The sequence below is a fragment of the Natator depressus genome, chromosome 2 (assembly GCF_965152275.1).
Source record: "Natator depressus isolate rNatDep1 chromosome 2, rNatDep2.hap1, whole genome shotgun sequence".
Lineage (NCBI taxonomy): Eukaryota > Metazoa > Chordata > Testudines > Cheloniidae > Natator > Natator depressus.
Genome location: NC_134235.1, coordinates 53426733 through 53454677, shown reverse-complemented (window position 1 = coordinate 53454677; position 27945 = coordinate 53426733). Strand labels below are relative to the sequence as shown.

Sequence of the window (27945 nt, the reverse complement as noted above, 5' to 3'; positions counted from 1 at the left end):
ATTCAGGTTTTTTTAGTGATATCACCTAAGTATGAAATAAAGCAAAATCAAGATCTGTAATTATGTTGACTGACATTTGACTGAAAAGTAAAACTATCACCATAATTATATTTCCTTTCTAAATGACAAGCCCAAAGACAAATCCTATAATTAAAACTGTTTAACATTTAATCGCTTAAGACTGAAAATAATAAACAAAATGATTTTTTCGTCCTTTTTAAGAGTTCTAAAATGCCAGCATAAGGAGCTGTATAAAAACTCTAGGACTGCATGGCAAAAAATCTAAGCAGTGATGCAGTATAATTTGCACTATTTTTGCTATTAATACAGACTCCTTCTCCTCCTGCAAATACACCCTTCTTTAATCCTGCGTTATTGTTCTCTTAATGCAACATCTCAGAACCCATTTCATTCCATTTTGTGTGTTAGAGAAGTCGTATCAAAAGGGAAGATTAAAAAGAAATGGTCGGGTATCATTAGTTCATATGCATACGGGTTCAGCATGTGAAGATGCAGTTTCTAGGATAGGCCTTAAGATGTGACTGATAGATCTTATTTGTCTGATAGAGTTGACCAGGGAAATAGAGCTACAGCTGGTTACTTCATTAGGTCCTCTCATTGATTGAACCCTGCTGAAGTGATGCAGCAGGCTCCTGAGATAACTGCTGGTAATAGAACAAAATGAATTCTTATCACAGAGATTGGAAAGGCCATTAACCCTGGCCTCCAATGCTTTTCAGAGGTCACAGACAGGAAGCCAAGCGGTGACTGGGAAAACTGTTTTCTGCCTAAGTACAGGTCATGTTAGAGGTGTGTGTATGTGTGTGTGACTTTTTTTACCCTTCGGCTTCTGTACAGATGAAACTGTTACACTGGCAGATGTTAATAATCAGCTGTAAATAAATATTGGAAGCAGAAGAAGAAAAATGAGAAAGCACAGGAATTTATTTCAATAAATATTTAATAAAAGAGCAATTGTTACTGTGATATTTACTGCCAGTTCTGCTGTAGATTTTTGCCTAATACTTTTCCATATAAATTGAAAAGAGAAATACATAGAGGCACTTAAAAAGGAAATTTAATATGGTTTTATATAAAAATACTTTTCCTTCCTTCCTTCAAAGATGAGGATTATAATTGCCTGCCGCCTGCCTGCCTGCCTTTGCCAGCAAGCCTATCACCAGTTCATCTGTGAATTAGTGCAGGGCACTGTTTGCCTTTCACCTGGTTGAGAAAGGTATATATCTAAGTAACAGTCCTATAATTTACATTTAATGCAACCTTTCAGTTGACCAAAAGCCCACAACCTAAGCCCCCATCTCACAGCTGAGGACTTTCCCACATTTGTCAAGTCAGTGCCACTCGAAGATCAGCCAAAAGAAATCTTCCATTTAAAGCCTGGAGCGCCACATGACAATTTTCCTACCCATGGTGAAGAATCCAGTCATTACAGAGGTCATTTTGTTTGCTGTATGTTTAACAGTAGCTTGAGAAGGTACAACGTACTGTACATGTGCATTAAGACCATTAAGTGGGATGCGTCTCATAAAATAAAACATTTTCTCTTCATTACTGGTGTATATAAGGCAATACAGATACATGTTTTAGGTTGTTTTTAGCAAAATGTTGGTGGCTTCTATACTTGTGATTGTGATTTAATTTCAATGTCTGTGGTCTCTGTTGGAGCCAATCTTTCACAAGGAGCAAGTTCGTTTAAATGTAAATGGGGTCCTGTGGATGGAAAAAACTACCTACTTCATGTCTTTGGGGACCCACCCAAGCATTTGGTTTGGCCTTCCATGCATAAATAATAACAAGAAGGTATGCTGTCATTGCCTTGCTTGAAACACCAGAAGTGGTTTGGCACAGCAAAAACCAAAGCACTAAACTGAGACTGGTTTGGATAAATTTACAGTTCAGATCCTTATTCTGATTAAACTGCTTTAAAAAGAGAGAGAGAGAGAGAGAGAGAGTTATTTTGAGGACTTGTGGATTACAGGAACAGATGAAAACCAGCTAAAGTTAAGAACAAACCACACCTAAAAATATTCTAAAATAACAGGAAAGTTTGCAGTTTTGTTAACTTGAATGGATTTCCCCCCCGTAATTGTTTGTAGCATTTTGTAGAAACAGCAAGAGGATGTGGTGAAACTGGTAATATAATCAACATTCATTTTTCATCTTAAAATGCAGCTATTGCAGACTCAAGTTATTTAGCTTTTCTCTGAATGTGATACACACATGTCATACCTCGAAAACTTCTTTGTTGACTTCCGCAAAGTATATTTAATCATAGCAGAAAATTATTAATGTATATAATTTTTAGTCAGGAAAATCTTAAACTTCTTTTCAACTGTGCAAGTTAATAGATATACTTTTAAAAATTATTTAATTAAATGCATGTTTTTGCTTATCTCATTTATCAAGAATGTTGTATTCTGTTGCAGATGTTTCAATGCATGACACATAGGCCTGGAATTTCAGTGTGTGATACCTGAGGTGAAACTCACTCATGAAACTTTTAAATGCGTTATGCACTAGGAATATTAGAATTGAGTTCATTCCAGATTGTGTAATAAAGATCTGGTATTTACTCTTTTCAGAGATCTCTCTTTAGGATATTTGATAAGCATTTTTTTTATGAAGCAGCATTAGCTCAAGTCGAGTTAAATTTAAGCAATACAGGATTTGCTGTCTAGGGTAAGAAACAGGATATTAGTGTTTATGTTACTTAGCCACATTAGATGTAGCTGTGAATCAAATAAGTTTATCCTGGTGGCTTCAGAAACCTTAAATGTTCATCCATTGGTCTCTCTCTTCCTTTATTTCATTGAGCTGGCTAAGTAACAATAACTAGAGCTGTATGTTTACTTTTCATAAAGATTCCAGTGAAATAAATGCATTATAGATATACAGTGGCCAAGCTAATGTGTTTTTCTATCTGACATATTATTCACCATTGCAGGAAATATGTGTTGTGCTGTTTTTCATTATTCAGTTGCATTCCATACAGATGGATTTTCACAGAACCTCTTAAGTCTTCTAGATATATGTGCTGACAACCCCATATTGTTAGGATTAAAAAAAAAAATGGATCTCAAATACTGTCATGACAATTCAGAAGCAGAAGTTGCTTCCAAATAATTCTCCAATCAGAAACCTTGACAGCCTGTATGATACCTCAAAAACAGTCTTATTGGCTGCAATGTGGACAATTATTATTTAGAATGTATAAAATTATTTTAACAATATGTTTTTATTCACCTTTGTGCTTTGCAAGAATTGTCATGATTTATGAATTCATATGGGGGGGGAAGCCTCCTCCTGATAAATTAGACTTAACAAACTGATTTGAGAATAACAGTATAAATTATTATTATTGAAGCAGCTATTGATGAAAGAACATATTCTGTTGTTGGTGATAATAGTTTTTTAGAACTGTGTTGAATTTTTTGAAGGTACTTTTCTTGAAGCGGCAAAGAAATGACAATGTAGAAAATAATATTAATCTATAGATGACTGATTGCAAGACTGGACGCTATACTTTATTACAATATAAAGTCTCTTGAATAACGGTTCATGAAGAAAAGAGAGAGAATGCCCACACGTTTCCTACCCACTTAGAAGGCATGTTAGAACTAGAAGGTTTGATTTTGAATGTAGCCTCAGTAATCAACAAGCTCCTATTGGTTAGCCATACAGAAATGAATTAGTGTGATGCTTTCAAAACAGGAGTGCTTCATGTAAAGGATATGGTTGGCAAGCCAAAAATATGACCTTTTTTCAGTGCACCTGTAATTTAGTCTAGTGGCTTGGTAATACATTTGGTGAGCTCCTTTTAAAGGGAGTGTTACAAATCCACTTTATTTGAAAAATAAACTCTGTGTTTATTGCGGAGAGACCAGAAGGAAGGCGCTTGCCCACAAAAGTAGTGAAACTGCTATAATCTATTAATATAATTAATTAACAATTATTGGCCAAGGGTGTGCTGTGCCTGCAAGCTAAATTGTATCATCTCCCCCAACCATTACTCCCCCAAAGCACCGCCTCAGCATCCCTGACCAGGACAGAAAGAAGATTACTTACATATGTAGATGCAAAAGTGGCCCTTCTATGGCCAAACCTTCACATTCAGCTTATCCCTGTTAGTGAGGAGTGAATTCCCCCTTGGCTTGCAATCACACTAGTACTGGGAGGCCATAAAACCTGCCTTTGATGATCTAAATCTCAAACCAGAAAACCACAAATAGGTGGAATGATGGGATCAGTGAAGTCTAGCACAGGTCAGGAGATAGACCATTCTGTGGTTTCCAAGGGGATGGACTGGCTTGGGGTGGTGTGGGGTGGGGGGGGAGGGAGGATTTAAATTTGTCTCCCTCGGAACAGCCAGTTTGGTGCCAGTGGCTGCAGTATCTCCAGTATGGACTACTCGAACTGATTGATAAAAGGCAGGTATGTTCTCTTTGTCTCTTCTCTGACTGCACAGAAGCAAGCCTGGCTGAATTTTTCTAGACCCTACAGTAACAAATCTGTGTACTGTTTTTCTTTGTATTTACACTCCTGGATGCATGTTGTATGTTTTTTCTGCTGACCTTATTCAATTTTATTGTCAAGACATTTGGGCTAAATTACAACTGCATTGAAGGAAGGGACTCCTTTCTTGTAAGTGAAATAGTGGTACTAAAGTGAAATTTACAAGATTCCTATTTTATGAAGTTCTCAGGTGGCAAAATTCTTGTAAACTTTGCTTTTCTGTCACTGTAGTGGATTAAATAGATATGGTAGGGAAAAAGTTTTAAGTTTGTTTGTCCATATTTCAAAATGTCGAGTCATCACTTTTTCCTGTGTGTGACTTCCAGCCTTTTAAGCCTTTTAAATAAAATATTCTTTCATCATGAAACGTGAATAGTAACAAGTATACAGGATATTGATTCCCACAGACTCTTAGGGCCAGATGCTCGGCTGTACCACAGCTCTGCTCCGCACAGCTGAGGATGGGGGAGCAAAACTGGCTTTAAACCACTTCTCTGCTCCCCAGTGCCAAGGGCTCCTAGCATACATCCAGGGATCGCTAAAGTCCAGCATTCCAGTGATGTCCCTTCCCCTCCAGCCACGTCCCCCATCACTGAAGGTGGGGTGGAACTAACTAGTTACACTGGCTATGTTCCATTGGTGAGGAGATTCCTCTACTCCAGGGGCATTCCTGTGTAGCCAGTTAAATTGGCTTTTAGGCTACTGTGTGCTGCCAGAGCAGTGAGAAGCAACCTTATGAAATGCTGAGATCTGCCCCTTAGTCTCTCAGTTCATTAGAATGGGTTGGCACTTTGTGTGTGTCTTGTTAGTTTGGTACTCTGTATTACAAAGGGTTACAGTATTGCCTTCTTCCACGTACAATGCATCATTTGGACCCAGCAGTCACTAGCAGAGTTCTGCTTCATTCTTCATGACTGATTATTTGTCTTATTAAATTCTCTCCCAGTAAAGAAAAGTTTCTAAAACATTGTAACTGACAAAGTAGAACAGTTCATGCTACTAAGACTATATGCCATCCGTTCTAGCCTTTATTTGTATTATAGTACAAATAGTACGTATTCCATCATTATTACACATATTTTCATTGTGGAGTAAACAAACAGTAGAAGGAATATCAAATAGAGGGTTTAGGCAAACTACATTACATTAGGAAACAATAAAAAAGGGTTCAACAAAAGTTAAATGAAACAGTAGGGGTCCAAATGAGACTGTATGTTGCTGTACTGTAGCTTAGGTTAGTGCTTTCATTCTAAGTGCTATAAAATTATTTTAACTGCAGTTCTGCCTAAACAGAGATGGGGACCATTTATAAGGAAACAAGCTAATTACTGCTTTCCTATTATAAAAATCTTAAAATAATTATTAAACAATGTTTTCACACAGTTCATTTAAGGAATCAAAAAATTGCCCCAGTAAAAAGATTTTTTGCCACAATTTTTCTTCATTTTTTAAAAATGAACCTAATTGTCCAGTTTCACAACTTGTTCATTCCTCAGCTACTTTCCTCAGATGTCCGTAGCTGGAGGGAGAAAATGTAGATGGAGTACTGCAATAAAAAAGGTGGTTTTCCATGTGTTTGCAGTTTTCCTAAGACACCATCAAGTCAATCTTATCGTTTTAGTTTTGAGCACATATACAGTAATTCAAGTCTTCATGAATCGTGAGTCAGACCCCCAAAATCATGAGTTTGGCCTAAAAATAATGAGATTTTGGAAAAAAAAATGGGTTTGTTTTATTTGCTCTGGTTTTTGACCCATTAGAGTTTTCCGTATTCTATCCACAACCATGAGGACCAGAAATTTTGTTTTTGAAATGAAAACTAAGATTCTCACATAATCCCAACCTTCCGTGAGCTGAGGCTGTAAGGAAAATATGAAATATTGTGAGACTCATGATACAATTTCATGAGCTGGCAACACTGCATACATTTCTGTGTTACAAGCGGAGGCCCAGTCCTGCAACAATGATGCACATCTGGTACTTTACTCATAAGAGTTGCCCCAATGACTTCAGTGTTTACAGATCCAGATCTTGGCCTCTAATAAGGTTGCTTTGTACTCTTTGGGCCTGACTGACCAACAGGAGTTAAACCGATGTTAGCTGTGCAAACTATTCAGTACTAACTGCAGAAATCAGCCTTTGCTTGAGTTTGATCTGCAGCCATGCACCAACAGTGGTTCATTCAAAGTTTTTGTATGTGGAAGCTATCTTTAGAAGCATTTTGCAATTGTATTTCTTTGTTGTGTTTTGGTTTTGCTCTATCCAGAACTATAGCTTCAGTTCAGGCAGAGCTATGCAAGTGTAGTGAGATTGGAGAAACCAAATGGTATTTTTTCTGTAGCCCTCATTGGTTAAATCTGTTTTCATATGATCAATATGCCTAGTGCATCTGATCAGAAGCCATTTTCCTCTGGTTCCTCAAAAAGATACTACAGTTGATCTTTTAGATGTAACTATAAAATATATCCCCTCCCCAAACATAAATTCCAGTAGACCTAGTCCTGTTTCTGTCTTGTTCTGGCAGGCAGTGGCCTGGTATATTTGTTACCTGATAAAATGTTGTTGGGATCTGCTTTCATCTTATTTTATATCTGGGTTACATTGTAGCATCAGACTGAGATCCATAGAGCCCATGCCAAGGTCCTCTTTATTCACCTAGTGACTTACTTAATGCCGTGACAACAGAGATGACTTCCAAGAGCTGGTGGCAAGCACCAAGCTTCACATTTTTCTTGATTAAGGGTGACCCAGAGCTTCAGAACAAGGCAAGCTGGTTTGGCCAACTGTGGGTTGGTTTGTATCTCTATGGGCATGTGGATGGTGGGCAAACCACTGATTACAGCGGGAGTGGCTACAGGGTCTGCTAGGTGGCAAGAGCCAGTAGCAGCATGCCGCACTGTGCAAATGTGTCTCTGAAGTACACAAACTGCACTGATGATTTAAACAAGTAACTGTAGATGTAAGTGCACATCTCCTCAAGGAGCAGCTGCAGATGAAAAACCATCTTCCCTAACTCCAGCTAAGACAGGACGTGGTGATCTGACAAATTCCATTCTGTGCCTGATTGAATGGGTTCTGAACACCACATTATTTTTACCTGTAGTCCAAGATGGCTACTAGTCTGTATAATGACCTTGGCTAGAGAGTCTTTTCTCTGTTATATGATTATTTGAGAATGTAGCTAGGGTGGTGCTCTATGATGATGCTGGTATCAGTCAACTATCCATCTTGAAATCAGTTAGAACTGCCGGGTGCTCAGCATTTTTGAAAATCACGTATTTAGGTATCTAAATATGGATTTAGGATCATAAATTTACGTTCCTCATTTTGAAAATCTTAGCTAAAAGCTAGGTCTCTGATTTCACAATTAGCTGCCCGATTGCCTTTGTGCAAACAAGGAATTTTACATTCCCACGAACTTGTACTGTTTGAGTGTTTTGGCTTGTGATTCACATATGAACTGGACCAATAAGAACATTTGTATTGAATGCGATGCAAGCCAGAGTTGGGAGGGTTCACACAGCTCCCTGGTGAAAAAAAATCAGGCAGTTATGGCTAAGCCCTAATATCAGATAAGGTGGCTGTGAAATAGAATACCTCGCTTCCAATCCTGACGCAGGAGACATTTGGCTGGGGTAGGGGGGAGGACTGAGGGCATACCTCTCAACCTTCCAATCTGCCAGTGTGTGACACAAGCTATCCAAACATGATAAACAACTAAAATGTGGAACACTTGGGTTCTGTTGTGACTTGTACCATAACTAGCAGATTGCAATGTTTGGTTTATCCATAGAACCAGTTTTTAGGGATGTTTCTTCACTCAGTGAAGCAAATAAATATGTTCCAGATGTGGGAGGGGAAGAATTTCTGAAGAAGTCTGAATTTCTCAAGGGGTGCCAGAGGAAGGAGAGTTTAGAAATGAAGGTGTGGTCCCTGTTGACAGTTAATACAGATTACTTTACCCCACCTCTACCAAACAATACAATTCATTCAATCTGCCCCATCCTGGCCCTAGCCCTCCATATGCTTTCCTCAAGGCTGTCCTTTCATCTGTTGCTCAGGAAAATCTTGCTCCTCTCTTCCATTCCCCAATAAGGAGCAGAGCCAGCCATTTTCATGGAGGGGAGAAAGGAGGTCAGAGGGAGCAGGCCAGGCCAGTGCATTCTTCACAGGGAGAGAAGGGAAGGAGGGAATGGAGGCTCCCAGCTTGTGAAAAGCCCAACAGCTTAGGGTGTGCTTAACTTACTCCTCCCCTCTCCACCTTCCTGTGAATGGCTTGCACACCTTGTGGCCCCCCACCAGTGGCTCTGGCCCTCAGCTCCCCACAGGTTCCCTGGCACAGTGGCTCCAAGCCCCCAGGCTTTGCAGAAAAGGTAGCCTAGGGTCAGTTACACCTAGCCGCAGGTAGAACAACATGCATCCCTGGCAGCTTCTCCTCCTAGACCACTCAGTTACCTCTCCAAGTGCAGCCCCCAGAGGCACAGAAAGGGTTTTGCTGTGTCCGGGATGTTACAGAGGCAGATGAGTTCCCCTCCCTTTTAGAAGGGGAAAGTGTTTATGTGGAGGAATGTGGTCCTGTGATAACTGTGTGTATGACAGCAGGGTAAACCCCTGAATTAATTTGCCTACTGGTTCCAAGGGTGTAAGATCATCACGTAAATAACTTTTTTAGAGAGAGATGGAGCCACGTGATTGTGGTATCTGTGAATACCAATGACACGAGGCACTGTAGAAGAGAGAAATAGAAATATAGATAATTAAGAAGTATGCTTAAATCCAGAACCTCTGCAGCAGCCCTCTCTTAAATACTGTTGATTCGAAGCATAGGGACAGCTCACAAGTATTTAAGAGTTTCAGTGTGCTGCTGAGATGGTGTAAAGAGGAGAGGTTAAGGCACTGAGAAAAGAGAGTTTATAGACAAAGGATGGTCTCCACTTCAACAAAAATGGAATCAGACTGCTAATGAGGAAAATTAAGGTGTGGGGGGATTATTTAAACTACAGCTAGAGCTGGGAAAAGGAGCATTCAGATCAGCAAATCAAGCTTGCTATGTACTGCAGATGTACAAATAGAATTCATAGTAGGACTCAAGACAATTGAACTGGGAAAAGGGAAAGTGGAGGATAAGGAAAGCATCTAATATGTTACTGTTTCAATGAAAAGAGGTATATAAGCCTCTATAACATTTACGAATGCCTGTCTGCTATCCTGATACACAAAGCTTAAAAGCAAAATTGGGTGAGCTGGTATGTTTGGAATTGGGAGAAATCCTAGACATAACTGGCATTTTTCAAACACATTGTGATGAGAATCCACCTATGCAATCAGCACTATTTCTGTATTTGTAAAGCAAACATCTCTGTGTTATCTGGGCACTAATTGATATTGCCTGCTTTCAAAACCTGCCATCTGAAACTCAGCAGCCAACCTGAGGCTCAAATCTCAGGAATAATCAATGGAACACTCTAATTCCTAGCTATAAACGGCACAGCAAAGATAGATTAGGCTTTAGAGGTAGAAGTGTAGCACTATACAGGAAGGATTCCATTGAGTCTGTTGTAAGAGAACTTTTGGATGATGAGGTAGAATGTATATGATACAAATTCCAAGCACAAGAATGCAAATAAATAGTGAGGCCATACTTCGAGCAGTGATGGGGACATCTCAGAAGGTTCCATTTAAATAATCACCCAGATGTTTGGATGCTTACCCAAATTATTTGCAATTGTGATGGGTCTGTCTCTTTGCTCCTTTCCTTTCCTAATGCTCTCTAATTTTTTATAGGAGAGTTTTCCTCCTTCCCTCTGGAGGCAGCAGCAGTGCCTGGCCTTGTGTACACTTCTGCTATGCCTGAGTCAGTATGCCCAGTTTCAGTATGGTTGTTCTGACCCGTTACAGTTCAAAGATTAACAGCAATTGGTCCTGCAAGTATTACAAATTGTAATCATGTTGTATCTGGGTTAGGTATGACTATTACAGGAGTTTTCTTGATGGGAAGCATCTATGGTAAAGATGGTTACACACATACAGTTATTACAGCCTTGTTTGAGTGGCTGGATAGAGGACTCTGCACTGTCTTCATAAAAGAACCGCAGAGCCCATGTGATCTAAGTATCCAGCCAAAGCAGCTCAAATTTTGAATTGTGAGCACTGAATACTTTAAGCCATACTTGCTGTGAACCGTTTGCAAACAGTCCATAATCTGCTGTATGTTGACATAAAACATTTGTGAAATAATTCTGAACAAGCAAACTTGTGAAAATACTTCTGTGCCCACATAGTTCAAAAAGAAACAAACACAAAAATGGGATCTAAATTCAGTTATTCACTGCAAATAGTTCATCCAGTTCTGCAGGTGACACTGAACATCAAGAAATGGAAATTATAAAGATGGAGACAAGTAGCTGGATTATATGACGAGGTGTAGTATGAGAATGTATTCAGGTCAAAAAAAGTATCCGTTAAAAATGGAAATCTAGCCCAAGTGATGTTAATAGAACTGAACATAAAGGTTGGCTAAGAGGAACAAATAAGGGAAGATGAATAGTAAAGACAAATAGCAATTATTTAACTATTACAGAAATAGAAAGCCTGGAGGGGAGTCACTAGGTCTGCTAGATCAACATAGTGTACAGGAGTCAATCAGAGCGGACCAGGAAATAGCAGAGTCACTATTTTGTGTTGGTTTTCATCAAAAGATAACTGCAGGAGAAATATTCTTTATACATTATTTCAGGGAGATATTGTTAGCGAGAGAGAGAGATCCAAAAAGAGATGAAGGGAGAAAATCAGAAAGTTAAATCATGAGTCCTGAATGGCATACTTCGGAGAGTTCTGAATGAACTGCTAAATGAAAAATCTGTAATGTGTCATTTTAATTAATCTATATAAGATGAGTGAGGAGTGGTAAACATTGTGAACTCCTCTTTAGAAATGGTTCTAAGGATGATTCTGGAAATTTCAGAAGATAGTTCTAACTAGCAATTGTTTGATGTAATATAGCAGGAAGGAGCGAGCTTGGTTTCTCTAAGATTAAATTGTGCCTTGCTAAAGTGTTGGAAAGAGTTAACAAAATAGTGGATAATGAACAATTGGAAGATATAATTTATATAAACTTTAGAGTCTGTTAAGGAGCCATGATAACTATGAAGTGGCAGGTAAAGGATTAAAAGCTGGTTGTGAGATAGGAAACAGAGTAGAAATAAATAATCAGTTCTCAGCATGGAAAGAGGTTAAAAGTAGGGTGTTCCAGAGATCAGCACTAGAAAAAATGGTGTTCAATATATTTATTAACAACCTAGAACAATGGATAAATTGTGAAGCAGCAGCATTTGCTGCCCAAATAAAATTGTTTAGGATAATCAAATCTAGGGAAGATTTTCCAGGAAGGACCTGGTAAATGGGCAATGGAATGGTAAATGAAGTTCAGCATAGACTAGTATAAGATCATCTGCATTGGAACAAACAATTGAAACTACTTATGTACACTGAACTCTGATTTAACCTGATGCAACTTTTCAAGAAACCTATGGAAATATCATGTACATCTCCATGAAGACATCTGCTTCACGTGCAGTGGTATTCAAAAAGAAAATATATGGCTAAGCAATATTCATTAGATAGGGGATAATAGAAAATACTATGGTGACAAAGGTAGTATAAGTAGGGTCCTACCAAATTCAAGGCCATGAAAAACATGTCACGGACACTGAAATCTGGTCTACTCCTGTGAAATCTGGTCTTTTGTGTGCTTTTACCCTATACTATACAGATTTCACAGGGAAGACCAGCGTTTCTCAAATTGGGGGTCTTGACCCAAAAGGGAGTTGCGGAGTGGGGGTGGGGGTCACAGTATTGTTGCCCTTATTTCTGTGCTGCCTTCAGAGCTGGGTGGCTGGAGAGCAGCAGCTGTTGGCCGGGCGCCCAGCTCTGAAGGTGGTGCCCCGCCAGCAGCAGTGCAGAAGTGAGGGTGGCAGTACCAAACCACACCATCCTTCCTCCTGTGCTGCTGCCTTCAGAGCTGGGGGGCCGGAGAGTGGCGGCTGCTGACTGAGGGTCCAGCTCTACAGGCAGAAGTGAGGGTGGCAATACCATACCAGGCCATCCTTACTTCTGCGCTGCTGCTGGCGGCGGCGCTGCCTTCAGAGCTGGGCTCCCGGCCAGCAGCCGCCGCTCTTCAGCTGCCCAGCACTGCCGCCAGCAGTAGCTGTGCAGAAGTAAGGGCAGCAGTACCGCAACCCCCCCCCCCAACAATAATTTTGCAACCCCCACAACAACTCCTTTTTGGGTCAGGACCCCTACAGTTACAACACTATGAAATTTTAGATTTAAGTAGCTGAAATCGTGAAATTTACCATTTTTAGAATCCTATGACCATGAAATTGACTAAAATGGACCATGAATTTGGTGGGGCCCTAAGTATAAGAATCTATAGAATAGACATAATAGCTTTATTTTTTTAAAGTAGTACATGTTCACCTTTAATATGGCATTCAGCCTTGGTGACTTCATCTCAAGTAGAATCTTTAAAAAATAGCATCCAGAGAAGATCAACAAAAATTACAAGAAACAGGGGGCAGAAGAAACAGTTTACATATGAGGAGATATACTCCAGGTATATAAAATAATGAATGGTATTGAGAAGACATACCAGTGGCTCCTATTTATTCTTTTCAATAAGACAAGAACAAGCACATAATAGGAGCCTGATACAAAGATCATTGAAGTCCAGGGAAGACTCCTATGAACTTCAGTGGGCCTTGGATAAGGTCCCAAATGATGGATAATGGTTAATAACACAGTGTATGGGAGGCAAGCTTTTTTATTTTAAATAGCCTTGATATGGTTTTATTAGTCCTTATGGCAGAAAACACTAACACTCTCCATACCCTAAGCTGATGGGAGAAACAGCAGATTCTGTGAACCGTAATGGCAGCCAAAAGACAAATACAGATGAACTGGAAAAGTAAAACTACTCTCAACATAGATTCATGCTTCAGTGCCTTTTTGGAAGTGGCCAAAAGTGGCTCTGCTTTTGCATAATAAATGATTAACTGTACATCTCTAATCACATCTGGAAAACATTGTTGGTGTTGCATTCTGAACAGCTGACATTCTCTGTTAATGGTTTTTGTCTTTATAAACTGCTTTTTGCTTCTTGCAAAACATTTGATGAAATATCAACATAAAAACAAAACAGCAAAATTATCCAATTTTATTGAAAAGCAGTTTAAACTAGAATTAACTTAGCCAATAAAATGTTCACACATTTACCACACTCATTACCAGACATGATACCTCTCCCAAATCAATTCTCAGAATGGGGGAGGGAGAGTAGAGAGTATTTCATCCAACTGAGCAGCTGCCAGAGTGAAAAAGGCACTTCTGCATCTTTACTTCTCCCGAGGACATTCCCTCTCCCTGCCCATCACCTGGAGGTGGAGCCTGTGGTGGTAAACATTGTAAAAACAAACCAAAACTTGGACAGATATGACTACACTGCTACGGTGAATCTCCTCTATCTTCCAGCTGCAGGGAGAGAGAAAATACTCTTCCTTGACAACAGCAAAGAGTGGGAAAGGGAAACAGAACAGAAGAGAGACCGCTCCATTGATCTCCCAGGAGTCAGGAGGAAGAGACAGAGTGGGGGCAAGTGTGAAATGCTGAAAATATGGGTGCAGTAAATGGGTAACATGGTGTGACATTAGTTGGCAGAGTGCCACCACCAGATCCTCCTTTGATGAACAGATAGTGCCCACACTGGCAATAAGGTGATTAAAAGAGGCAGATAACCTTCTCATTGTCAGCGTAGGACCTAAGGACCCCATTGGCTCCTGCCCACTTCACAGTCAGCCGGCATGGAGAGGGGAGTTGATAGGAGGAGACCTAACCTAGTTCAGGGCTGACAGGAAGGAGAGCAGAGCAGTGCTTTGCTTCTCTTGATGGGAGAGAAGGCTGATTGCAGCTCAAAGGCTAAGCTAGCTTGCTGGCTGGATAAGCCCCTGCTACAACGGACGACCAGATCCCAGGGGATTGGTAGACGCACACACTGTTTGGGAGACAAGCCCTAAATAGAAAAGTGGACAACCCTGTTTTGAGTTGTGTGGTGTTTGTGGTTCCTGATTTCCTGTGGACCTTATCATCCCAGAAGGGGTAGGAATGTGCCTTGGCCAAAGGGGCAAAGCACTGCTACCTCAGACCTCTCAGAGTGAATGATGTGCTGGTGGAGACCCGCAACTGGGTGAGTTCTACCCTCATGGGCCACAAGAGGACACTGCAGATGCAGTGCAGTCACAAACTTGGTGGAGAATGTGGGCAGAGATCTAGCCCATTCAGAAGGGAGCAGGTCAGGACTACTAAAAAAAACACCTAAGGAAGTGACTATACCACCGTATGGGTGGAGCAACTACTGAAATCGATGGCATTGCAGAATGCCATCTCTAACAGCAGCAACACAGCTCCTACAGCAGATGGCTTCCCACCAGCAGCAGCTGACAGGAGACTTAACCACAGCATCTGGTGCAACAGGTTGGTATCCTGTTACAACATCCTGCAATAGCTAAGCCTTCCACCATGGACCCGTTGGGGGCCTCAGTGCCCATCAGACCCATGAATATGGGGCCTGAAAATGATCCACCTGCCTTTCCTGAAACTTTTGACTGCAGAGACATGAAGAGCGGGACCCCCTGGGATCAAGGTGTCTGCTCCAGGTGATGGGAAACCTGGCTAGAGTGTGTGTGTGGGGGGAGGGGGCTTGGCAGGGGTTGACATCCTGAAGATATCCTCCCAGGTCCTCCTTTGCCAGGGTACAAGAGGCATGGAAAGTTGGGGGGGGTCAAGGACAGCTTGGAGTAGGAATTGGGTCTGCTGGGTGGGACTCAGCTCAAGAATCCACATTCTAAAAGGGGAACAACCTGGGGTTCAGAACAGGGAGGGCCCCACAGAAGGGTCATAGAATCATAGAATATCAGGGTTGGAAGGGACCTCAGGAGGTCATCTAGTCCAACCCCCTGCTCAAAGCAGGACCAATCCCCAACTAAATCAGCCCAGGTCAACCCAGGGGCTGGGGGTAGGTCCCGATACCAGCTACCAGGCTCAGGACATTTGGTTTGCATGTGGCCATCCAAGGCACAGGTAAGACTATCTGTTCATGAAATCTGGTTATGGGCAATTCAGACAATCCAAGAAGTTTTTGGAAAGTGTAGGGGACAATTTCTTGGTGCAAGTGCTGGAGGAACCAACTAGTGGCAGAGCTCTTCTTGACCTGCTGCTCACAAACCGGGAAGTAGGGGAAGAAAAGGTGGATGGGAACCTGGGAGGCAGACACCATGAGATGGTAGAGTTCAGGATCCTGACACAAGGAAGAAAAGAGAGCAGCAGAATATGGATCCTGGACTTCAGAAAAGCAGACTTTGGCTCCCCCAGGGCAGGATGGGCAGGATGCCCTGGGAAAATAACATGAGGGGGAAAGGAGTCCAGGAGAACTGACTGTATTTTAAAGAATCCTTATTGAGGTTACAGGAACAAACCATCCCGATGTGTAGAAAGAATAGTAAATATGGCAGGCGACCAGCTTGGCTTAACAGTGAAATCCTTGCTGATCTTAAACACAAAAAAGAAGCTTACAAGAAGTGGAAGATTGGACAAATGACCAGGGAGGAGTATACAAATATTGCTCAGGCATGCAGGAGTGAAATCAGGAAGGCCAAATCACACTTGGAGTTCCAGCTAGCAAGAGGTGTTAAGAGTAACAAGAAGGGTTTCTTCAGGTATGTTAGCAACAAGAAGAAAGTCAAGGAAAGTGTGGGCCCCTTACTGAATGAGGGAGGCAACCTAGTGACAGAGGATGTGGAAAAAGCTAATGTACTCCATGCTTTTTTTGCCTCTGTCTTCACGAACAAATTCAGCTCCCAGACTACTGCATTGGGCAGCACAGCATGGGGAGGAGCGGACTAGCCCTCTGTGGAGAAAGAAGTGGTTTGGGACTATTTAGAAAAGCTGGACGAGCACAACTCCATGGGGCCGGATGCGTTGCATCCGAGAGTGCTAAAGGAGTTGGTGGATGTGATTGCAGAGCCATTGGCCATTATCTTTGAAAACTCATGGCGATCGGGGGAGGTCCCGGACGACTGGAAAAAGGCTAATGTAGTGCCCATCTTTAAAAAAGGGAAGGAGGAGGATCCGGGGAACTACAGGCCAGTCAGCCTCACCTCAGTCCCTGGAAAAATCATGGAGCAGGTCCTCAAGGAATCAATTCTGAAGCACTTAGAGGAGAGGAAAGTGATTAGGAACAGTCAGCATGGATTCACCAAGGGCAAGTCATGCCTGACTAACCTAATTGCCTTCTATGACGAGATAACTGGCTCTGTGGATAAGGGGAAAGCAGTGGACGTGTTATTCCTTGACTTTAGCAAAGCTTTTGATAAGGTCTCCCACAGTGTTCTTGCCAGCAAGTTAAAGAAGTATGGGCTGGATGAATGGACGATAAGGTGGATAGAAAGCTGGCTAGATCGTCGGGCTCAACGGGTAGTGATCAATGGCTCCATGTCTAGTTGGCAGCCGGTATCAAGCGTAGTGCCCCAAGGTTTTAGTCCTGGGGCCGGTTTTGTTCAATATCTTCATTAATGATCTGGAGGATGGCGTAGACTGCACCCTTAGCAAGTTTGCAGATGACACTAAACTGGGAGGAGTGGTAGATACGCTGGAGGGTAGGGATAGGATACAGAGGGACCTAGACAAATTAGAGGATTGGGCCAAAAGAAATCTGATGAGGTTCAACAAGGACAAATGCAGAGTCCTGCACTTAGGATGGAAGAATCCCACGCACTGCTACAGACTAGGGACCGAATGGCTAGGCAGCAGTTCTGCAGAAAAGGACCTAGGGGTTACAATGGAGGAGAAGCTGGATATGAGTCAACAGTGTGTCCTTGTTGCCAAGAAGGCTAACGGCATTTGGGGCTGTATAAGTAGGGGCATTGCCAGCAGATCGAGGGACGTGATCGTTCCCCTCTATTCGACATTGGTGAGGCCTCATCTGGAGTACTGTGTCCAGTTTTGGGCCCCACTCTACAAGAAGGATGTGGAAAAATTGGAAAGCATCCAGCGGAGGGCAACAAAAATGATTAGGGGACTGGAACACGTGACTTATGAGGAGAGGCTGCAGGAACTGGGATTGTTTAGTCTGCAGAAGAGAAGAATGAGGGGGATTTGATAGCTGCTTTCAACTACCTGAAAGGGGGTTCTAAAGAGGATGGATCTAGACTGTTCTCAGTGGTACCAGATGACAGAACAAGGAGTAATGGTCTCAAGTTGCAGTGTGGGAAGTTTAGGTTGGATGTTAGGAAAAACTTTTTCACTAGGAGGGTGGTGAAGCACTGGAATGCGTTACCTAGGGACGTGGTAGAATCTCCTTCCTTGGAGGTTTTTAAGGTTAGGCTTGACAAAGTCCTGGTTGGGATGGTTTAGTTGGGGATTGGTCCTGCTTTGAGCAGGGGGTTGGACTAGATGACCTCCTGAGGTCTCTTCCAACCCTGATATTCTATGATTCTAAGTCTGGATTGCACAGGCCCTAGCATGATTGCTGGGGCCAGCTAAAGCTGTACCTGTTAAAGGAAATGGGATAGAAGTAATGGGACTAGTAGACTTGGGGTGTTGCCACACCCTTGTGAGGGAATCTTTGGTACTGACTCCAGGGCCTTTCCAGGGCACATGGTGTGTGCCGAGGTTTGTAAAGCCATATTCCAACACATAAATTCAGCTGACTTTCGGGGAAAATACAAGGTCCCTAATGGTCAGCTTGGCTGCATCTCTCACCTACTCAGTCACTTTAGCCTGAACCTGGAAATATTTTGGGGACCTCCTAGATAAATTTTCAAGACCTCTACAAAATATGGGGGCACTAATACCAGCTTCCCCAGAGCTGAAGGCTCAGTATTCAATAGACCGTGCTGGCATAGGGGAGGTAGCTGGGCCATATAGAGGGAGTTCCAGGAAAGTAGAGGCTTCATTAGTAGTACCCTAGTCTCACACAAAGACATGGGTTGCCCCCTTAGAAAACCTGATCTGTATATCAGATTCGAGTAACTTTGTTGAAGAGCAAAAGAGAGATGAGACTTTAAGCCGGGACTATGACAAGCAGCCATTGTTAATAGGGAGATAGTGGACCCCCAGCATACGGAGATATTTCCCCATTTGAATCCAGGGCAAATGGTCATTCCTCCTGGAGAAGAACCGCAAAACAGGGAAGGTCCAAATCCAACTCCTGGTTCCCCAACCCTACCACAGGTAAATCTGGTGTTTGGCCCTTGCAGGACCATTTGCTGTGCTCTTGGGCAGGGAAGAGAACCTAGTTTGGATCCTGGTCTGATTTTTCTGGTTTGGGGTGTGTAAGGAGATCCCAGACTTCTGAGCCTCATGCCCTGAATGCCAATGAGATGCATCCCAAGGACTGGTGAAGGCTCCACTGGTCCCTCTCCTTTTGGTCAATACCCCATTTGAGAGGATTGGAAACGGACCTTTTAGACCACTTGAGAAAAGTGCAGCCGTGTATATCCTTGTAATTGTGGATTATGCCACAAAATATCATAAATGCAAATGTAATAGCAATGAAATTAATGAAGATCTTTCCCCCCAGTAGGGGTGCCTGGGGAGATTCTGATAGACAAGATACTAAAGGAGTTGTACAGACTACTGAAGATCAAGTCTCTCCAAACTTCCACTTCCCATGCCCAAACAGATAGGTTGGTAGAGTGCTTCAATGAGACACTAAAAAAATATGTTAAAGAAGTTTGTTGCTACAGACTGTCTTCACTACGGTCCTTTGCCCTCCCTCCCCATCACACCTTTGCAGTGCAGGAGGTGCTGCAGTAATCCACAAACTTCTTCCAGCCTGAACTGTTGTATGGGAAACAACCTTAGTGGATTCTGGACTTAGTACAGGTTGTGCTATAAGTCCTCACCCTTCACCAGAGGCTAGTCGCCTTAGGCATCTTACAAGGGAGAATCTCCTGAATACCCGGAGTGCCCAAGAGACGGCCTGCAACAAAGGGACACACCTCTGAGTGTTCAGACCCAGGGGTCAAGTGCTCTTGTTACTTTCTAGTTTGGAGACAAATTTTTTGGCCCACTAGCAGGGTCTTATGAAATTATTCAGCAGGTAGGACTATTAAATTATGACATTAGACAGCCTGACAACAGAAAAACAACAAATTTACCATATCAATCACTTAAAGCCATAGAAAGTCCAGGAGGGCCTATTTTTAGCTTGCTACCCTCCAAAATCAGAATTAGGGCCAAGGAAAACCATTATCTCATCCCTGGGATGGTTTTTTATTGGAAAAAAATCTCTTGCCAGAACAGAAAGTCCAGGCCCAACAACTGGTAGCTTCATTCTTGACAACATTTTCTGCCTGGTTGGGGCAAACCCACCTCACCTCCCACCACATCCAAACTGAGTCTGGACAATGCGTCCAGGAGACTCCACAGCCTCTTCAATCCATGTTGAACCTTGGAATGACTGAGGAGTCCTATAGGGAATGAAGGAGTCCAATCATATTGATCCCTAAGCTGGATGGGAACACCCAATTTTGCATAGACTTTAGAAAAGTCCATGCCATCTCAAAGTTTGATGCATACCCATGTTGCATGTTGATGAGCTACTGCATCGGTTGGGCAAGGCTGAATACATTAACACCCTCTTGCAAAGGGATACTGGCAAATCCCACTCACTCTGGAGTCCCTAGAAAAAACAATCTTTGCCACTTCCTAGGACCTGTTTAGTTCCAGACCATGCCATTTGGCCTATATGGGGCTCCAGCAACATTCTAATGGCTAACAAATCAAGTCCTCTGTCCCCACAGCAGTTACACTGTGCTTACTTCAGTGATGTTTTGGTCTATATCTGGAACTGGGAAAACTACATGAAGCAGGTAGTTCCTGTACTCCAGTCCCTCAAAAAGGCTGGACTAGTGGCAAACCCCAGACAATGCCACAGAGGCAAAGATGAATTACTTACCTAGGGTATACCTTGTGAAAGGGCTACGTATGACCTCTTGTAGATAAGGTCCAAGCCTTGAAGGATCTGCCCACGATGACTTCAAAAACACCCGTTTTGGGAACTGGTGGGATACTACTTCAGGTTTGAATTGGGATTTTCATCTATTGTGACACTTCTCACTTATCTGCTCAAGGACAGCAGCCTCAGAAAGATGTGTTGGATGGAAGCCTGTAAGAAGGCCTTTCAAACATTAAAGTCTCACCTCTGTTGGGAGCCCACTTTATACAGCCTGAACTTCATCAAAGAATCCCTCCTACAAACTGATGCTTCTGAAGTTGGGTTGACGGTTGTCTTCTCCTAGGTGGTCTTTGTCGAGGAACATCCCATTCTCTTCCTGAGCTGCAAATTGTTCCCAAGAGAATTGTCCCTGTTATTAAAAAAAACAACAACAACAAAAGAGGGCATAGTAGTGAAATAGGCCATGGAAGCACTCTGATATTAACTTTTAGGCAATTAATTCACTCTGATCACAAATCATGCTACTGTATGATGGCTCCATGCTATGAAAGATACCAACCGCTGACTCCTGAGGTGGTACCTGTATCCCCATCCCTTCTTGTCCCATGTCCAGCAGAGGGCTGGGAGTGCTCACCTAAATGCATACTTTTTCTCTTGTGGTGGAGGATGATTGGTGGGGGAGAGTGGTGCCCCAAGCAGCATCCTGAGGAGGAGGGTGATGTGATGGGATAGGTAGGCCTCATACAGGCAATAAGGTGATTAATGAGGCAGATAGACCCCATACTGATAATGAAAAGGTTAAGAAGAAGAACCTATGTACTCAGCTGGTCCCTGCCCTACTACACATGCAGCAAATGTCAAGTGTGGTGAGAGGAGTTAGAAAGAGGAGATCTAGCCCAGGTCAGGACTAACCAGGAAGGAGAACAGAGTTCTGCTTCTCTTGATGGGAGAGAAGCGTGGTTGCAGCCCAGAGATACAGGTAGCTTGTTGACTGGATAAGCACATGCTACAAGGGACAGTGAGACACTGGTACTGGAAGAAGTATGGAGTGTCTGGAGACAAACCCTGAATAGAAGCGTGGTTTCCACTGAAGGTTAGTTGGACGATCCTGGTTTTAGAATCATGGAAAATTAGGGTTTTACGAGACCTCAGGAGGTCATCTAGTCCAACCCCCTGCTCAAAGCTGGACCAGCACCAACCAAATCATCCCAGCCAGGGCTTTATCAAGCAGGGCCTTAAAAACCTCTAAGGATGGAGATTCCACCACCTCCCTAGGTAACGCATTCCAGTGCTTCACCACCCTCCTACTGAAATAGTGTTTCCTAATATCCAACCTAGACCTCTTCCACTGCAACTTGAGACTATTGATCCTTGTTCTGTCACTTGCCACCACTGAGAACAGCCTAGCTCCATCTTCTTTGGAACCCCCCTTCAGGTAGTTGAAGGCTGCTATCAAATCCCCCCTCACTCTTCTCTTCTGCAGACTAAACAAGCCCAGTTCCCCCAGCCTCTCCTCCTAAGTCATGTGCCCCAGTCCCATGATCATTTTCGTTGCCCTCCACAAACTCTTTCCAATTTGTTCACATCCTTTAGTTGTGGGTTTTTTGGTTCCTGATTTTGTTTGGACCTTAACACATCAGAAGGGGTAGGACTGAAATGTGCCTTCATAAGAGGGCAAAGCACCACTACCTTGGACCTTATAGAGAGAGCTACGTACTGGTGGAGACCCGCAGCTGGGGTGAGTTATGCCCTGACAGGCCATAAGGGGTCACTGCAAGGTGGGTCACACCTCCATTCCACCACAATTTAAATAAAATGAGCTTAGCACCTCTCAAATAGCCAAGTACCTCAAAACAAAATGGTGCAACACGGAGGGCACTTTGACACCTGCTGTACCATTTCGTCTCCATGACAGCCACTACTTTATTATAATATCGTTTTCAAAAATACCCTCCATAGCAGTACTTCTAGACATGGCAAAGCAGTTATGAAAACAAAGTAGCTAATTGACTAGTACTATTAGGTGATACCCAGAAACATTGTCTTTGAGAGTAAAGACCTTTGAGGATGACCTTAAAGAGCAGTTGGGAGTGACTACAGATAATTTCCAGGTAGCTCATCTTCTGTAAAAATATAGTATCGGGCAAATGTAATGTCAGATTGTTTGTTAAAATGTCTGTTTGGTAATCTGTGATGTGTATGGTATATATGGAGCTATTCAGCACTGATGATGGATTCCCCCTGGACTGAATCCAATGGAATTACTAGGGTAAATAATTCTTGAACATTAAATTATCATGAGCTATACAGATTTGTAAAGTATATGTTAAAATGTCAGGTAATACCGTCCCCTTGCTTAGGTATTCTTTTCCCATAAATATTTTCTATTGTAAGTAGCCATAGTCTACTTGAATGTTAAAAACAAACAGAACAAAACACGTGTGGGTAAAATCCTGGCCCCTGCAGAAGTTAATGGCAAAACTCACATTGAATTCAGTGGGACTGGAATTTCACCCTGTGATTTTTTTCTTGTCAAAATGCTTGCTTATGGCTAAATCCTGCAAACCCTTACCCATGGGAATGGCCTCATTGATGTGACTTCTTGCCTGAGTTGGGGTTTGTAGGATCAGGCTCTGGGTCTGTTCTGACATGTTGAGTTAGAAATTGGAGACAAAATGCTGGAAGAGTTGGGACTTGAAGGACTAGGAGCCTTCTTTACAACAGATACCTGCTTCTTATTAGTCTGTCAGGCACAGACTAGCCTGACTGAAAAACTGTAAGTTGATTGTTTCTCTGCATTTTCCATCTGAGGTCCAAGATGAGGAAATTATAAACAATGTACTTGAAAACAAAGGAGAACAACCGCTATATAAAATACAGCTAAAATCTTGAACCAGCTCATTGACCCAAAAAGCTAACCATTCTAGTCCCAATTTGGCAGGTTTAAGGATCCCAGGAAATACACATATTTGTGAGGATGTTTGTATGAATAAAACTGCAGTAAGAGAGTCAGGGGAACTTGTCTCCTAGTTAATTGTTTTGGAAATATCTGCTAAATTAATGCAATTACTGTAACCTAGATGCAAAAACAAAACAAAACAAAAACCTCTTCCTTAACTTACATTTCATTTCTCTTAGATACCATATGTATTTTTCCTCTTTATCCATGGTTGTTTTCCCTTCTTTCACCTCACTTCTCTTTCCCTGCATTATATACTGTCCTTTCTTCTCTCTCCCCTACCTCCTATTCTCTCTCTCTCTCTCTCTTCTTTCCATCCCTTTAACTTCTTCCTCTTTCCAAACCCCTGTTAATTTGTGTTTTCTCCCACTTGGACCTGCTATTCAGAGGTGCTGAGCACCAACAACACCCTTTGACTTCTATTGAAGTTTTGGGTGTTAAGCATATTAAATATCTGACCCCTAATAAATGTCTAAACTACCCCATAAACTTGTCTTCTTCTCAAAGCCAGATTAATTTATCCCTTGCTGAGCATCATATTAAATGCACTTATGTCAGCCACCATCCCACTCAACCACAAACAACTTTCTTCATCTTGCCCCCTTCCCGGAATTTCTCATCCACAACCATTCAGTCACCCATTCTTAGTAAATCACTCACAATTGACCCAGAAGAAATAGAGGAGCCAAGGCTTGAAGAGGAGCCTTTAGCTGTTGGTTGGTGGGTGGATGGAGTTAAAGAAAGCTCCCAACAGCTTGAAAGAGAGCTATACCACTGGCCAGGATTGGAGACAGGAAACTCACTCTGCTGATCCATAGAGGAGGCTCCTTCTGTTGACTAATAGGGGAAAAAAGGAAGTGACCTGAATACCTGGTCAGAATGGCATCCTCAAATCACAGGAGAGAAGATTGTGTCAGCCACACCCTGACCTGCTCCAACTATGGAAGCCAGCTGGGTCTCCAGCCCCATCCTTAACGGTGTCATTGTGCTGCCGTGGATCGAGGGAACTCTTAGCCCATTTGTTCCTCCATTTACCATCTCCAACAAGCCATGCAATGCCAAGGCCTGAATAGCAATATCTGTGCAGTTTTATTATGCATATGTAGTATTCAGCTTTGTCTGGTTAAGGCCTTGATCATGCAAGTGGATCTACGTAGGCAGAACCTTATGACTACACAAAATTGCATTGACTTCATTGGGATGGTGTGTGGTCATATGGATCTGCCCACACAAATCCCATTGCAGGATTGGGACCTAAATCTGTAACTTAATCTATTGCTGTATAGGACATAGAAGGTATATAATAAAACACGGAGTGCAGTATTAGCTAGTTAATGTTGCTTTTGAAGCCTTTTTCATTTTTCATCTTTAATGTGATTCTAACTGTGCATTCTGCAGACTGCACTAGCATTGTTTTTTGTATTTGGTTCCAAATCAGTTGTAGGAAAAAAGTTGATAATAGTTAAACTCAAGAGACCCAACATCAAAGGGAGTTTTCAATGTCTAGATAAAATAAAACCAGGTGTGACAAAAATATCATATTACCATAGTAAGAGTTATTAAAACCATTTGAATCCTATGATCTGTTTATTTTCAAAGCTGACATTTGTAAACACATATAGGTAGAATTCTTGTAAATTTAAAACGGAGTGTTAGGACTTGCTCTTAAATCTGAAGTGCCATCATATTGCATTTTGCTGCATTTGTTATTCTGAGCTGGAGCCATCACATTTTAAGAACTGAATGGTATCCATCTTGGTTAAAATATGAAATAGTAATTAATAATTAATTAATAACTAATAAAATATGCTAAAATTTATATTTGTAGAAAGTCAGCACAGACGTGCATGATAGCATAATTTGGTATTTATGCCTAACAATTACTCTCTAATGAAATTCAATAATTATCAGAAGGATTATTCAGTATTTATCCCCTTTCCTAATTTTAACAATTTCTTTTAAGTAGAACAACTGTATTTTCATCTTATTCCTTTGATGAACCTGGTGACAGTTTGAACTTGCAGCAGTCATAGACACAGTTGCTACTATTTCTGAGGAATCTATGAGCAACTACATTATCATTTTTTATCTATGAAATTTCTTTCTGAAATGAACACCATACATATTTCTGAAATGAATGCCAAATGTATTTTCTAAAAATGAGTGCCTTTGAAAGCTGAGGCAGCCAGTTTATACTGTGCATAATAATGATATTAATTTTTATGGTGTGTATAAGTTACATTTTGATTAGTTTTTTGCATGATTAAAAATTTGCAAAGCCTTTATGGCCCCCAGGAGCCTACCTGTAATAAACAGCTCTCACCTTCCAAACCATAAAACAGGTCTGCAGTACTTGAACATTAGAGCTAATTGCCTTGCTACATCAAAGGGAGTACCAGAGGACTGAGAAAAATCACAGAAGGGAGGTGGGGTGGAGGGGGGGCAGTTTCACCTCTAAAGGTTATGTGTTTGTGGCTTGGTGGAGCCATGTAAAGTTATGGCCTCAGAACTGCTGTTTGCGATTAAGTTGATGGGGAAAGTCTATCCCACAATCTCTCTCTGCTGCTGACACAGAGTCTTTGTTCACATTCAGATTTCTCAAACTGTTGCCAGGGTCAGGCTGAGGTCAGACACCACGATGATGTATAGGAGAACATGTCTGGGAATTTCTCTCACACTTAAAACACATACCAGAAAAACAGGAGAGCACCCTGCAAAAATTGTCTGATGAGACCCAGATGATACTGTAGCTTTTCTTTTAGTACCTTCATAATTTTCTTGCTCTTTTCCTGACACACACACAATGGGTTATTAATGTGTGCCACGATAGCCCGTACAATTTTATGTCCCCTCAAGATAAGGACACTCAGTAGCACTTTGACACTTCATTTTCCAGCCCAGGGGGAATGGGCCAGTAAATCTACTAAAAGAACCAGTGCATTCATTCCCAAGGATGAGTCGAAAAGGAATTGCAATAGGCTGTTTTAGGCCATGGGACCTGACACTGGATATGAGCCTCATGTGTGTGCACTTGGCATTAACACAGCCCAATCCAGTCATGATCACAGACTCACAGCATCCCAAACTGTGCTCCCCTGCCACCCTTACAAATACAGCCTCACTTCCAACTGTGACTAAGATGCCTACCATGTTTGATTAGCAATCATCACTGAGAGAGGAGGTGGGGGGAGGGAAGAGGCTAAAGCAGCAAGAAGTGTGTTTCCATTTTGATGGTAATTTTTATATATACATTTATTTTAAAAAGATGTGACTGCCTTTCTTTCAGCATTGTTTTAAAAAATGGACATTGATACTGAGCCCTCTGAGGCAGAAACACTGGCAAGTTGGTGCCAGACACATTGCTTTGATTTTTTTTTCTTTAATTCAAAGTTGCAGCTGAATTCTTTCCTTTCTAGTTTACAAAAGGTTTTGTGTAGAGTTTTGAATCTGATAAGCACGCTACTGTCTTTCTCAGGGTTGTTTGCCTAGATGTACAGTTTCAGTGCTTGGCTGGCAAGTAAGCCACTAAGTAGCAATTTTTTTTTGTGCTCAGCTGCTACATATGACAGAGGATATTTCATTCTCTTGTCAGAATGTTATTAATAAAACATGGGGTGCGGAGAGGGCCACTATTTCCCCTTTCAATCACTCTAGCATTTACAATGAAAATTTTATGCAGTGTGTAATTTTCAGTTAATGCTTGACACTTAAAATGTCGGTAGCTGCATTTTGTGTGGTTCCTGAAGGGTTAATTGTATCATGTTCCCTGCATAAAAGCTCTGCTTATCAAAAGTGAATAGAAGAGTGTATGCAAATGTGTGTCTGTGACCTTTTGCCTTTCCAGGGTTAATTTATATGGTCATTAAAGATTTTATGAAATTGAGCAGCCTGGTGCTTCAAATCCTATTTTACCTTCACCTCCTAATTTATATAATTCCTACCTAAACTGGGAAATATTATTATTATTTTTTGGTGCTGCAATGAAAGCAGCATGCCGTGCTGTAGGGAGTTGCAAGTCTGGTTATCTGGCATTGCTCAGATTGCTAAAAATTCATTAAAATGTGACATCAGCACAGTGAGAGACAAATGATCACAGAATGAAAAGGAACAGTGGGCCTTTCACGGATTAGTGCTACACAGCCCCAGCATAGAAGCTAATTGCATAAACAGATTAATCCACCAGTAGCAGCATAGCCAAGATTTGCAGAATAATTAAATAGGGTTGAGTTACTGTGAAGATTTCCATGTAATCTAGCTTGTGTGAACACGTAAGTGAGGTGTGGGTAATACTGATTCCTTAAGAGTAATATACTATGTTGTATCATTTACCCTGTATAGCTCCCCCTGGAGACAAAATCTGAGAGTTCTCCAACAAAGCCAAAGGTTTATACCTAATATAGTACTTACATACTGCAATTAGCCAGATACTGCTACACTAATA

General features: G+C 41.8%; 1 protein-coding gene across 5 annotated transcripts in view; it reads left to right on the top strand.

Moving 5' to 3' along the window:
• The window catches only part of ZFHX4 (zinc finger homeobox 4), a 174413-nt gene that overhangs the window by 119084 nt on the left and 27384 nt on the right, over positions 1–27945 (top strand). The window lies entirely within an intron of this gene.